The sequence below is a fragment of the Mytilus californianus genome, unplaced genomic scaffold (assembly GCF_021869535.1).
Source record: "Mytilus californianus isolate M0D057914Y unplaced genomic scaffold, xbMytCali1.0.p SCAF_2, whole genome shotgun sequence".
NCBI lineage: Eukaryota > Metazoa > Mollusca > Bivalvia > Mytilida > Mytilidae > Mytilus > Mytilus californianus.
The window spans coordinates 105,209,464-105,222,898 of record NW_026262668.1 but is presented as its reverse complement, the minus strand read 5'-3'; the positions used below and the strand labels follow the sequence as shown (position 1 = coordinate 105,222,898).

The 13,435-nt window shown below is 34.2% G+C and overlaps 1 long non-coding RNA gene across 1 annotated transcript; it reads right to left on the bottom strand.

Annotated features, from left to right (window-relative positions):
• Window positions 1-5,951: 5,951 nt before the first annotated feature.
• Window positions 5,952-11,279, bottom strand: LOC127728561 (uncharacterized). Its single transcript, XR_007994181.1, has 3 exons — window positions 11,261-11,279; window positions 6,973-6,987; window positions 5,952-6,181 (listed from the first exon to the last, which is right to left on the bottom strand). It is a non-coding gene; the product is annotated as an uncharacterized LOC127728561 (long non-coding RNA).
• Window positions 11,280-13,435: the final 2,156 nt, after the last annotated feature.

Sequence of the window (13,435 nt, the reverse complement as noted above, 5' to 3'; positions counted from 1 at the left end):
GGAATGGGACGTTAAATCCGATGCCGAGTGTAGAGAGAATGCCAGGCCCACGCTCTCTGCACTGTAAGAACACTTGCAACAACTCTTTGAGGTGGTCTAATGAAAGGCAACATTTCTGTCCCTATCTAATAAACCCTCATTTTCCAATGGCATAATTTCCAGACCTTCATCCTGGACGACTCTTTTAACAGGTACCTGTTGTATTTATTGTAAATTTGTTTTTGTCCTCAACATGCATGAACTATTTGCCACTGGACTTTTAGCAATCAATCAATCAACTAGCTTTCAATTGCTACGATTACTCTCAGATCTACGTCGTGTCATGACCATACGTATTCAAATTCCTCAGCAGGTAGGGATTTTACAGTCCAGGATATCAGAAAATATGAATTTCTTGATGATTTTGTTAGATAGTATGAACAGAACCGAGCTTCTGCATTAGGCATTGACTGTGTGTGTGTATCTGTTCGTGTGGCCGGGGGAGGGTGAAGGTTTAAGAATCAAACGATGAATGGTCGATGCCGAGCCCAATGGAACGACACGATATTGGTGTCACATTTGGTAACGTCGAATGTTAACGTAAAAAGAATATAATATAGACGTGTTTTAATATTGCCTCTTTCAGTATATCCTTTTTATAAATGTTTTATGTATTCAAAAGAAGATAAGGGTATACAACATGCGTTCTGTAGGAAAGGGAAATGTAAAGAATACGTATTGTGTTCTGTGAATAAAGAATATGTGGGATATACAGTACATGGCCATAAGGATTCGTCACTTACAATTTGTTGCTATATATTTCATATAAATGGACTTTTTTTCTTTTTCTTTTAAAAATATTGAGGGACCATTTGTGGTTGCATTTTAATCAACTTGGTACCAATAGACGCAGAACTGTCATACGACGTTTATTTGTTTATTTGGTTATATATTTGTTGTGAAGTGTTAGTTAGTTCAGTAATGTTTGTTTTCTTCTGATGCGAATAAGAAGTGAATCTATTTACAATTTAATTTGGTTGGAATATAAAGCAAATTTTCGGACAAAAAAATAAATTTTGCATATTGTAAATATTTTTTTTTAGATTTACGATTGTACTGCGTTAATTTTTAGTCAGATTTTATTGTAACATTATTTATAATTCTTCGAACTTTTATTCATGTATATTATCATGATAAAATCGCTAGTAAATTTAATGTTTTTTAACACAAAATTTTGCACCTAAAAATGATGAAAACCGTTTTCCGTCGGGGGGCTTCGTCCCCCTGAACCCCCTCCCAGGGCTTTGCCCTTAACCTGCTGGGGACCTTGAGCGGCCCCAGACCCCCTGCCGCATTTTGTGCCTACAGTTTATTTGATACCTAGCTACGCCCCTGGTGGGTTACTTTAAAAGGGTCCCATCTGATCCTAAATTTTTATGAAAAATATCCGCATCTATTACAGAAACTTTGTTCCTCTGTCTGAAGCTAAAGAATGGGACGTTTATTCATTGTAAATGTAACAGATAATTTCTTATGCTTTTAAAATATATCAATCATATCTCATTGGTGTTAGTACATAGAAAATAGAATGTGGCCTATTTGGGAGTTTAATGGCCCATCTTCATGGAGTTGAAAACTTCCTAACATTGAGTAAAATCAATGTTTTCTATGAAAAAATAAATGATAAGATGTACAAAATGGTAGAACTATCAATTTGGAGGTACATTTTACATGTAGATGTCGTATAGAAGTAATCTCGTCAAGTTTGATTTGATTCCAACATAAAATTGTAAGATTTGCTTGCCAAACTTAACTACAGTTACAAAAAGAACCATACTTTGCTATATAAGAAGCATAACAATCAATCTGATCAAAATATAGACAGAAGTTTTGACCTACACAGGGAACGATACATGACTTTTTTGTACAAAATGCAGTTCTCAACACGTGCGTTCGACATATAAATTTTATAGGTTAAAATTGTAGGAAAAGTTGCGATCACGATCTTTGTAAACAAATGAGTAATGAATAAATATTCTTTATGTAAGTATACTTCGTCTTATTTCTAAACCTAGCTGTAGGACAATTTGATTTAATTTGTTCAAATACTAAATCAAGCTCAAGGGTTAAGTTGTGCCGTTAAGAAATGAAGTCAGTAATTCCTTGAATTGTCCGATTCCAACAGTAAAACCCTTTCTTACAAGTGTGGGATGTATACATTAATAGCAGCCGCTTCAGGTCGGAGGAGGGACTTCAGATCTAGCCTGACATCCTGACCCAGTCTAATACTTCGTCGAGCAGTTAGCCAGGATCCCAGGCTACTTCAAGTGAAATCCAGTACCTCGCGTATTCAGGATGAATGTTACGATCTCTGATGTTAAATTACAATTGAGACAACTCTGTGATGGGATATGCATATTTATATTTGCCAATGAACGTTACGCTAGCAACACGCGATAAATCAAATTTTTTAATCCACATGATCTACAGATGTCTTCAGTTTTGTGAGCATAAAATACAAAAAAAAGGACTTTTACGCGTTGCATCACTGACTCCCGTATACCGTGATCTTGTGATAGCGAACGTAATGACGGACAACATGAGAAAAGTATGACTCTTAATTTAAAAAAGGTGAAAACACAAGAGACTTTTGAAATTCGAAATTGTTTCGAAGTCATCTGAAGCAACAAATGGTCGGATATTATTGTTTTTCTGTGGAAGCGAAGAAAAAACCCTGTCTTTTGCTTATTCGTCACCGTATATATATATATATATATATATAGCTTCCTTGGTGCCGTAAATGACCGAGACATAATTCGTCAACACAACGCGGTTCTATTTAGAAAAGGAGACAGTTATGACTTTTTTTTGACAAAAACGACTACATCTTTTAGATAGACGATACATTTTAAGTCCGACACGGCAAATTTTATAGTTCTCCTTTGCCTTTGCGCGATGAAAATGGTAGCAATGAATTCGTTTATAAAATTTTATATCATTTTCTAAATGTTAAATTAAAATGAAGAAGTTAACTAACTATATAACTGGCAATAAGAAACCACCGCACTAAGTCGGCTGACTTCATTTACACCAAACTGATAATTAATCAAACGCTCAAGGAGACTAATTAACAGCTATCTGTTCGATGATAATATTTTTACCCACGATTCCATAGTTATAAAACGAGATTTGGGGGGACCACCAATGGCGCTTTCCACTGATAAAGGGGACATCGTGGTCGCCTTACTATATAGAACAGGTTGCACACTTCTTCTAGTAATTGACTTCTGGTAGTATAGATGATCGCTTTGTATGCACTCTGGTTTTGTCTGTTATGTAATGTAGTAATGTACAATGTATGATGAATACGATTTCAATTAATCTTTTCGTTTTTTGCTTCATTCGAATGTAAACTGTTGAAGAGGCAGTGGGCAGGGGCGTAGCTTCCGTTTGCCACTTGAGGCACGTGCCTTCACATAATTTTTTTACAAATAATAAAAAAAAAATAATGACAACGTTATCTGTAGATGCACGTGAAGACGTCAAAACTCATTAATTATCAAATGTCATTTGTACATTAGTCTATCATCCTTAGTGAATGGAGTAGTATTGGATAGAATTGTATGTACATTATATTCCACCTTATAAAGAAACTAAAAACTAGACTTCTATCAACAAATACTCGAATGAACCTCAACCTGCTCAAAACCCTGAAATTTTATTCTTAGATACGTGATTTTTTTGTTTTTAGTTGTTGTTGGCTTTCAACTAGCTTCCACTTGGTCTTCATCCGACCTACAATAAACCCCTTGCCAAAGTGGGCGTCAGTTTGGCTGTACGGGATGTATAAATACACAGTCACGTCTGGTCGGAATGGGGACGTTAAATCCGATGTCGAGTGTAGAGAGAATGCCAGGCCCACGCTCTCTGCACTGTAAGAACACTTGCAACAACTCTTTGAGGTGGTCTGATGAAAGGCAACATTTCTGTCCCTATCTAATAAACCCTCATTTTCCAATGGCATTTCCAAATTTCCAGACCTTCATCCTGGACGACTCTTTTAACAGGTACCTGTTGTATTTATTGTAAATTTGTTTTTGTCCTCAACATGCATGAACTATTTGCCACTGGACTTTTAGCAATCAATCAATCAACTAGCTTTCAATTACTACGATTACTCTCAGATCTACGTCGTGTAATGACCACAAGTATTCAAATTCCTCAGCAGGTAGGGATTTTACAGTCCAGGATATCAGAAAATATGAATTTCTTGATGATTTTGTTAGATAGTATGAACAGAACCGAGCTTCTGCATTAGGCATTGACTGTGTGTGTGTATCTGTTCGTGTGGCCGGGGGAGGGTGAAGGTTTAAGAATCAAACGATGAATGGTCGATGCCGAGCCCAATGGAACGACACGATATTGGTGTCACATTTGGTAACGTCGAATGTTAACGTAAAAAGAATATAATATAGACGTGTTGTAATATTGCCGCTTTCAGTATATCCTTTTTATACATGTTTTATGTATTCAAAAGAAGATAAGGGTATACAACATGCGTTCTGTAGGAAAGGGAAATGTAAAGAATACGTATTGTGTTCTGTGAATAAAGAATATGTGGGATATACAGTACATGGCCATAAGGATTCGTCACTTACAATTTGTTGCTATATATTTCATATAAATGGACTTTTTTTTCTTTTTCTTTTAAAAATATTGAGGGACCATTTGTGGTTGGATTTTAATCAACTTGGTACCAATAGACGCAGAACTATCATACGACGTTTATTTGTTTATTTGGTAATATATTTGTTGTGAAGCGTTAGTTAGTTCAGTAATGTTTGTTTTCTTCTGATGCGAATAAGAAGTGAATCTATTTACAATTTAATTTGGTTGGAATATAAAGCAAATTTTCGGACAAAAAAATAAATTTTGCATATTGTAAATATTTTTTTTTAGATTTACGATTGTACTGCGTTAATTTTTAGTCAGATTTTATTGTAACATTATTTATAATTCTTCGAACCTTTATTCATGTATATTATCATGATAAAATCGCTAGTAAATTTAATGTTTTTTAACACAAAATTTTTGCACCTAAAAATGATGAAAACCGTTTTCCGTCGGGGGGCTTCGTCCCCCTGAACCCCCTACTAGGGCTTTGCCCTTGACCTGCTGGTGACCTTGAGCGGCCCCAGACCCCCTGCCGCATTTTGTGCCTACAGTTTATTTGATACCTAGCTACGCCCCTGGTGGGTTACTTTAAAAGGGTCCCATCTGATCCTAAATTTTTATGAAAAATATCCGCATCTATTACAGAAACTTTGTTCCTCTGTCTGAAGCTAAAGAATGGGACGTTTATTCATTGTAAATGTAATAGATAATTTCTTATGCTTTTAAAATATATCAATCATATCTCATTGGTGTTAGTACATAGAAAATAGAATGTGGCCTATTTGGGAGTTTAATGGCCCATCTTCATGGAGTTGAAAACTTCCTTACATTCAGTAAAATCAATGTTTTCTATGAAAAAATAAATGATAAGATGTACAAAATGGTCGAACTATCAATTTGGAGGTACATTTTACATTTAGATGTCGTATAGAAGTAATCTCGTCAAGTTTGATTTGATTCCAACATAAAATTGTAAGATTTGCTTGCCAAACTTAACTACAGTTACAAAAAGAACCATACTTTGCTATATAAGAAGCATAACAATCAATCTGATCAAAATATAAACAGAAGTTTTGACCTACACAGGGAACGGAGCAACTCTATCAAGTTTCGTTTTATTCCAATGTAAGCAATAGAAGATCTCTTATGACGGATGAGCTGGTGGACGGACGGGTAACCGATAAAAAATCCGACAATTGTACACAAAACCAAGGAATTCGAACAAACAATTTTTGATGGGATGATCTTACTTAAGTAATGTTGTGGTAAAGATAAGTTTTAAAATGTAGACGACAGAAAAATGAACTCTTTTTAATATAATTGTTTTCAAAATATCAAACTCTATTTTCACTATAATTTCAGTTCATACTCTGTCGCACATCATACGTGAGGATACCATTTCTGTGTCATTGATTCGGACTTGTTTTACAATTGTGTCCGTTATCTGGAATATTACTTTCGGATCCATCACATTTCTGGTCAGTGCCACTAGTAGTAGAACATGTAGACGGCACGTTGCATCCTATTACTAGAACCAAAAAAAAAAAGATTTGCTGGTTTGGATCATGCATATATATATTGAATTTTTTTTTTTCGATCATATTTTTGATAACATTTTAAAAACTTGCTTATACTTGATCTTTTTGCAGTATGTACACAAAAATATTAGCCTTTATTCATATATCTAATAATTTATTTTAATGAGAAAATGCATTTACGTTTATTTGCAAAATTGGCCACGGTAAAAATGTACAAATTGCTTGATGAGTCTGAAAATGCACTTTAACTTTTGGCAGGACAGTGTGTGACTTAAAATGGGGACGATACCTGTTTAGAAACACTGATACCGTATAATAAGATATATGGCCTAATAATCGAATTCTTGAGATGTGGAAGTGCTCTCACCTTATTTTATCATCATTATCATGCAAATGCAGTGAGTCAATGACCTCACTTTAAAATTTCCTTATATTTTGTGCAAAAGTTAGCCAATGAACTTGTGTATGAAAAATCTTTAAATGTTATTTTCACAATATTTCTCATTTTTTTGTTCTTGGCAACGGAGATTTAAGTCCAACTGTTATAAGAATTTTCATTTAAAATTTTGCAAGCTAAACAGAAAATGTTCAAAGACTTTTAAAATTATTCAGGTTGCAAAGATCCGTGTGTCTATAGTATATACATCCAATGCCGATTTATAAAGGATTATATTATTCGACTGAATTGGTAACGTTAGCAGGAGCGCGGAAGTATCTTCTGTATGGTAATTAAGAGGTTTATAGATTTGTTTTGAATAATAATGATATATGTAACACTTACATGTCTTGCTCATTGCTGAAATGGCAAAAATGAAGTCGACATTTTGCATAAATAGGAGAAACTTCAAATATGCATACGAATGAAATGAATGAAAGACATTTTATATTCTGTTCTAACAGTTTAAGCAGTGTCGCAATTTTTTAAACTGCTATATAGTTATTTCACAATCATACTGAATAAATCGCTGGGCACCTGCGTCTCTCATATGGTATGTGTGAATGAATCAACGTTTCTATTTTTTGCATTCTCCAAAAGAGACCATCGAGTTCACAAACATTTTACACCTGACAGGGTTCAATGTAAACTTATATCTAAGATGTCATATTAAAACACTCACAAATTTCAGAAAGAATATTATTTCACAATCAATGAAATATATTTTATCACTTTGAAAAGGAGGGTTTACATTTTTTTTAACTGGGCGCAATCTTAAAATCATTAGCAGGCGGTGCCAAATTTAAATCCTTCGTGTTTCTCAAAACAGACCAACAGTTTCAATGAAAACCTTTTAGATGTTTTTTTAAATGTTTATTGGAGGCAACTGTATTTAATTATATCGCCATTAAAATCACAAGAAAGACAGTCATATCCTCCTGACTACATGTTTAAGTATGTGAAGTGACGTGGGCTTAAGCTTTGAGGGTTAGATCTATGACAAACGTGTGGTGGCCGGTTAAGACCATTTCACGTTTTCGCTTTTTCGCCTTTCATAATCATAGGGCGAAAACGCGTAGTAGAAAACGCGAAAACGCGAATTCGAAAATACGAAAAGTCGAAAACGCGAAAACGCGAAATGGCTTCACTTCTTGTTTTCGCGTTTTCAACTTTACGTTTTCGTGTTTTCCCCTTTTTAGACTTTGCGATTACGCAATTTTGCGGGTTATTCAGTGTGCACCACATTTTTGACAGTCATTCTTTATAATTTTATTCTAAATTCCATTTTAAGGAGTAAATCATGAAAAAACGTCGATGAGGTCACGGTCACATGACAAAATTGTGTCTAAGAATAAGAATAAGAATATTTATTGAATATAATTATAGTGCCCGTTTCCGAGCATATACATATATATATATATAGTATTAATTATACAGTGATTCTTAAGATAAATTATATTAAAAAATAAATTATTAAATAACTATACTCCATACCAGATGGATATGAGATGATAGACTAAAAACTTTTAGCCAATCAGAAGACGTGTGACATCCAAAATCAAATCATTTTACAATGCTTATATTCTACTACATTTGGATTACTGTTGTTCAGTATGGGACAGAGGAGGAACGACACTATGCACACGGCACGCATATTGGACTTATATTATCGATCGGTCGCGTTTATTACAAGCAGTTCGTGCTGTGAGCATCACCTGGACAGTCGAAATTTGTCGAATGAGATTATAAACATATGCAGTAATATACATGTAAACAGTTGTAATGATTATCGCTATTTTACGAATTTTTCCTTTGATCTTGCTGACTGATAATTTCCGTTCTCAGCGGAGTCGAGTGATATGAAAATTATCGCTAGAAACTAAGGGAACACGTGCCGTTGTCAAGGAAATTAACAACGTCTTCATAGGTAAAATAGCGATAAACAGATTATCATTGATCATCTCAATTCGATTGCTTTTCTCGCTTTCGCCGTACCGGCTCAAGCGAGAAAATCAATCTAGTTGAGATAACCAACGATAATCTATAATTATACAATATACATTCATGTATATATAATAACCGAATTGGGTAGTTGTCATTATTTGCCGGGAATACACAAATGTATCCCCTTATTTAACTGCTATTTCCGTGGCCTTTTTCGTACGACATGAACATTAATTGAATACTCGTTTATGAAAGTCATTTAACTGATTTTGAGCTTTGATTCGAAACAAAACTTTAATTTGATACAAAATTATAAATATTGGACTCTTCAAGTTTATCAATTATCAGAAAAAAAACACGAAAAACTCAATAGAGAACGAAGCCGACCAATACACAAAAAAAATACACAATTAAAAAATAAAAAACTATTTTACATTTTTTTTAGTGAACATTTTAAATTAATCTTGAACATTTTTGAGAGTACCCCGGCCCTGTCCACCCCCTCCTTAATATGCAGGAACGGATGGAGAACTAAGGAGACCGTTTATGTTATAGGCTGTTTGAACAATATTCTTTAACTGTTATAAATTTCGAGGTTTTTTACTTGCGAACTAACGAATTATTAACAAAAAATTGTGCCTTGTATTTTTACAGACCGCGAATAATATTCCCTCTATTACGGAACATAATCTTTTTAGATACAATTTACCCAAACGAAGTTAAAAATACATTAAAGTTTTTATGTAAAAGTGATTTTTGATCATCAATAAATTTTTCCATGTTAAAACTTGGTGTAGTTTCCCTGATTGCATTAGAATATATTTGAAATTAAAACATGAACAAATCGAACTTTTACAATATCTTAAATTGATAAACGGAAGCTGAAATCGAACCACGTGACCTGAAAAGATTCTGCACACGGCACATGGGCTGTCGTCCCTAAACTGTAACAAGTTTTTGATTGACAGTTTACTAAAATTGCAAAAAAAGGGCAGCTAGAATTAATTTATTCAAACACGATATTTGAAAACCATCTATACTTGAACTATTTAAGGAATCTGAAATTATTCCCGTTACTTAGAGAATATTATATCACGTTTTATTGGTCAAATAGTGTGTAATTCACTATCCAATGAGCCTTATTGAAAATTGGTTTAATCCAAATGAATAATAATAATGATAATAATGATAATGATAATACTATCTTTACTCGTTGTAAAAATTAATAGTACTTGAAAATTATACTATCCAGAAAATAATACTATCCAGGCAGGTATTCTTGAAATTGTTAATCATTATCTAATCAAATAAAAAATACGAAATGATTGACAGATGTGGGCAGTAATTAACAAACGCGAAAATGCGATATCGAAAACGCGAAGTCGAAAACGTCAAAACGAGAAGTGAAACCATTTCGCGTTTTCGCTTTTTCATGTTTGCGATTTTGCGTTTTCGCCCTATAGAATATGAAAGGCGAAAACGCGAAATTGCCTTAACTGGCCACCATACAAACGTGATGATTTCAACACTCCAATTATCAACTTACTATCTCTCTGCAGTAACATTTTGTCATACACTCTACTCCGTCGTTCTCAGTTAATACGTTATGCTCATGCATGTTCACACCATATGGATTTCATTAACAGGGGAGTTACTTACACGAGGAAGAATGACCGAAATCGATACTACATAAGTTTACAGTCACCATCACGATTCGGTTGACCGATACGATGTGTCGGAGTCTCAAACTCACTAGCGACGGTCTAAGATCTATAGATCCCATAATAGTTGTCTAATCTGCAATTAACCGATTGTGTCTTGTTTTCGATTCGGACATTTTGATTGCGTGTGGGTTCGTTGAAATATATGCATAACAGGAGACGCTTACACGACCGACTAACTGGTTTCGCTACCTGTGGACTTCATACGATTCCAATAGTTTGTGTTTGTAACCTTGATTTGTCTCTTCAAAATCGATTTACGAGATTTGAACATCCTTAAACTACTGTCGTCGTAATTAAGAAAAGAGATGTGGGGTATACGTCAACGAGACAGCAATACAACAATATAAAAATCACACAAAGTCCCCCAGAAGTAACATATAACTGTACAAAAACTATAGTTTATCTATACCTGTTTACTGTTTGACAACATAATTATATTTGAATAAAAAAGGTCTACAAGAAGAATCTGTTATCAATAATTCCAATATGATATTTTGTTAAACTGCATTCCTTGAGGTATATACCTCGCATTTCAGATCTCAAACAGAATTTTGAAAGACGTAATATGTCATCTGACATACATGGATTATTTATATACTCACTGTACTCATTCGACACAGTGCGCTATCTGAAGTTTTAATCAATCTGTACTCATTTTGGCCCTTAATCTATATCAACATTTCTTGGCAAGCTTAGAAAGAGTCTTTCGACAGATTACAGAGAGAGAGACAGAGTCGCGAGAAAAGATGGTATGGTCCGTTCTAAAATAACCTCAGCGAAAAACTCTTATTGTCTTTATTTTCGTACTACGTGCGTTACCGTGTCTATTAGAATTAGAATTTTACACGTAGTTGCATACATAACTCCGTTAATATGACAGTAATTCAAAATAAAATATTCGGTAAAATGTAAAAATGATTAAAATGCAGACAATTATGTACTAGTATTTGAAATAGTTTACTTACCAACCCATAGTTCAGGCTGTAACGTCAGTTTGTCGGGAGTACAGAGCTCACAAAGTTTTGGCGGAGTCGTCAATGTAACTAATAAATAAATAAATCATAAAAATAAAAATAAAAATAAAATAACTACTAAACTTTTTAAAGCCTTAGTATACACTATTTCAGGTTTAGTTCTAAATTTGTAAGTTGTTTATATACAAACCAAATATTCCATGTAAATTAACACGGAATAAGCCGGAGAAACATTTACTTCCTATAGTAGCTTAGCATATCAGCAAACTAACAGATCTTCCCTGGTGTCAAAATAGAAAATTCTGATCGCTGTTTCGGGAAATGAAGATCAAAGGAAGCAATCTTCGAAAATAATTTGCACAATTAACAAAATTATTAGATCTTTTCAGCAGAGGTCGCTATCAAGAGTAGGAAATAAAGAGAGTGAGACAATGTTTTTATCTTTGTTGTACAATAGTGAGTCCATCTTACAAAGTTTTGTCTGCAACACTACCAATGCATCGTCGCATACATCAATGATCTTTATACATCTGTAGATGTCATTATTGGTGCCTCGTCTGAAATGGAAAATAATCGTCATAATATTTACAATTAGAATAGGTTGTTCAAAATGATACATAATTCCTTAAATTATTTACGCATTGTCACTATTTATATCGATATGACAATATTTTTAATTGGGAACCTTCGTCTTGGATGACCATACAATCTTTGACGTTTCGGTAATGTCATTGATTGATTGCTGCTGCCAGTGGCAAATATTTCATGTATATTCAGGACGAGAAAAAATGTCAATTTATGTTCTGCAAAGAAGGTCACATAAATTTGAACTGGAAACAAGCCACCTACGAAGCTCTCTGGTAGTTTTTGCAACTGTTCCTTAACCCTACACGAGGCATTGTATATAAAATCTCCATTCCGACCGTACGTGTCTGCGTTTTATACATCCCGCACAGCCAAACAGGCGCTCCCCTTTATGAAGGGTATTACTGCCGGATGGGAGAAGTACGGGGATGGCCATATTTCCACACCCCAGTCAACCCTGGTGTTAATAATTATTGAAAGTGTCCCAAAAAAAGTAAAGGCTTAGGGAAGAAAGGTAAATGGGGGAAGCATACGAGACAATATTGACATGAAATACTTAAAAATAACCGTAATCCAAAAGAAAAGCGGTTTCTTTCATGGTAGTGAGAAGAATAATAGATGCACTTTGATTAAAAGATTCAGTTCAGAATCGATCTTAACAAAATTAAAACAACAGTTTATGAATTTCATGCGTCCGAAGCGCTTTTATGGATTTACCTTCATCAGGAACGCTCAAAGCCGAATATTATTAACCCAATGGTGCGTAAAACCGACACAGTTGAACAGCTATATGACGAAAAAGGACATAAAAATAAAAGCAAAAACCATCTAATTTCAACTTTGCCGGAGGGAGTTGAAACCTTATATACATGTAAAATGTTAAATTTTGTAGATTGTCAAAATATAGAACAAAAAATAATGATAAAAAAAAACAAAATTAAAAGGAATATAATGCAAAACCATTGCTTGATATAACACATTGCAAGCTCTTTTGCGACAAGGAGAAAACTTTCACGCCTAGTTGCAGCTCATGGTGTTGCCGATAGGAAATCAAGCATTGGATTGACTATACGAAGGAACACAATGTTTATGTGTACAGAGAGAGCCAATAGATCAACAAAACAGAACCATCGTTTCTAATTTCCCTAATTTACATTACCTGTTTACAATGAAAGATCCAGATCTCTCGAAGCATACTATTTTATTATCTTGCTGTGAAGCTAATTCCAGTGTATACGGGTTTGGAGTAATAACCGTGTCGTTTGCAGCTTCATTATAAAAAAGTTTATCTTGTAGTTTGCACGGAAAAGAACAAAACCCATTGCCTAAAAACGAAAAAATAAAAAGTCGAAATCACAAAACATGCATCACCTTTTGTAAAAGACTTGTCATTTTTGTTCTATAGGATAGTAACAAATCGTAAGGTTAATGTAATAGAATCTTAACAATTACTGTCATTGGAATGTGACCTATCAAATTAGAGTTTGTACTTACCTGAGCAATACGACACATGTGGAGCAGGATCTGCTTACCCTTCCGGAGTACCTGATTCTTTTTTGGTGGGGTTCGTGTTGTTCAGTC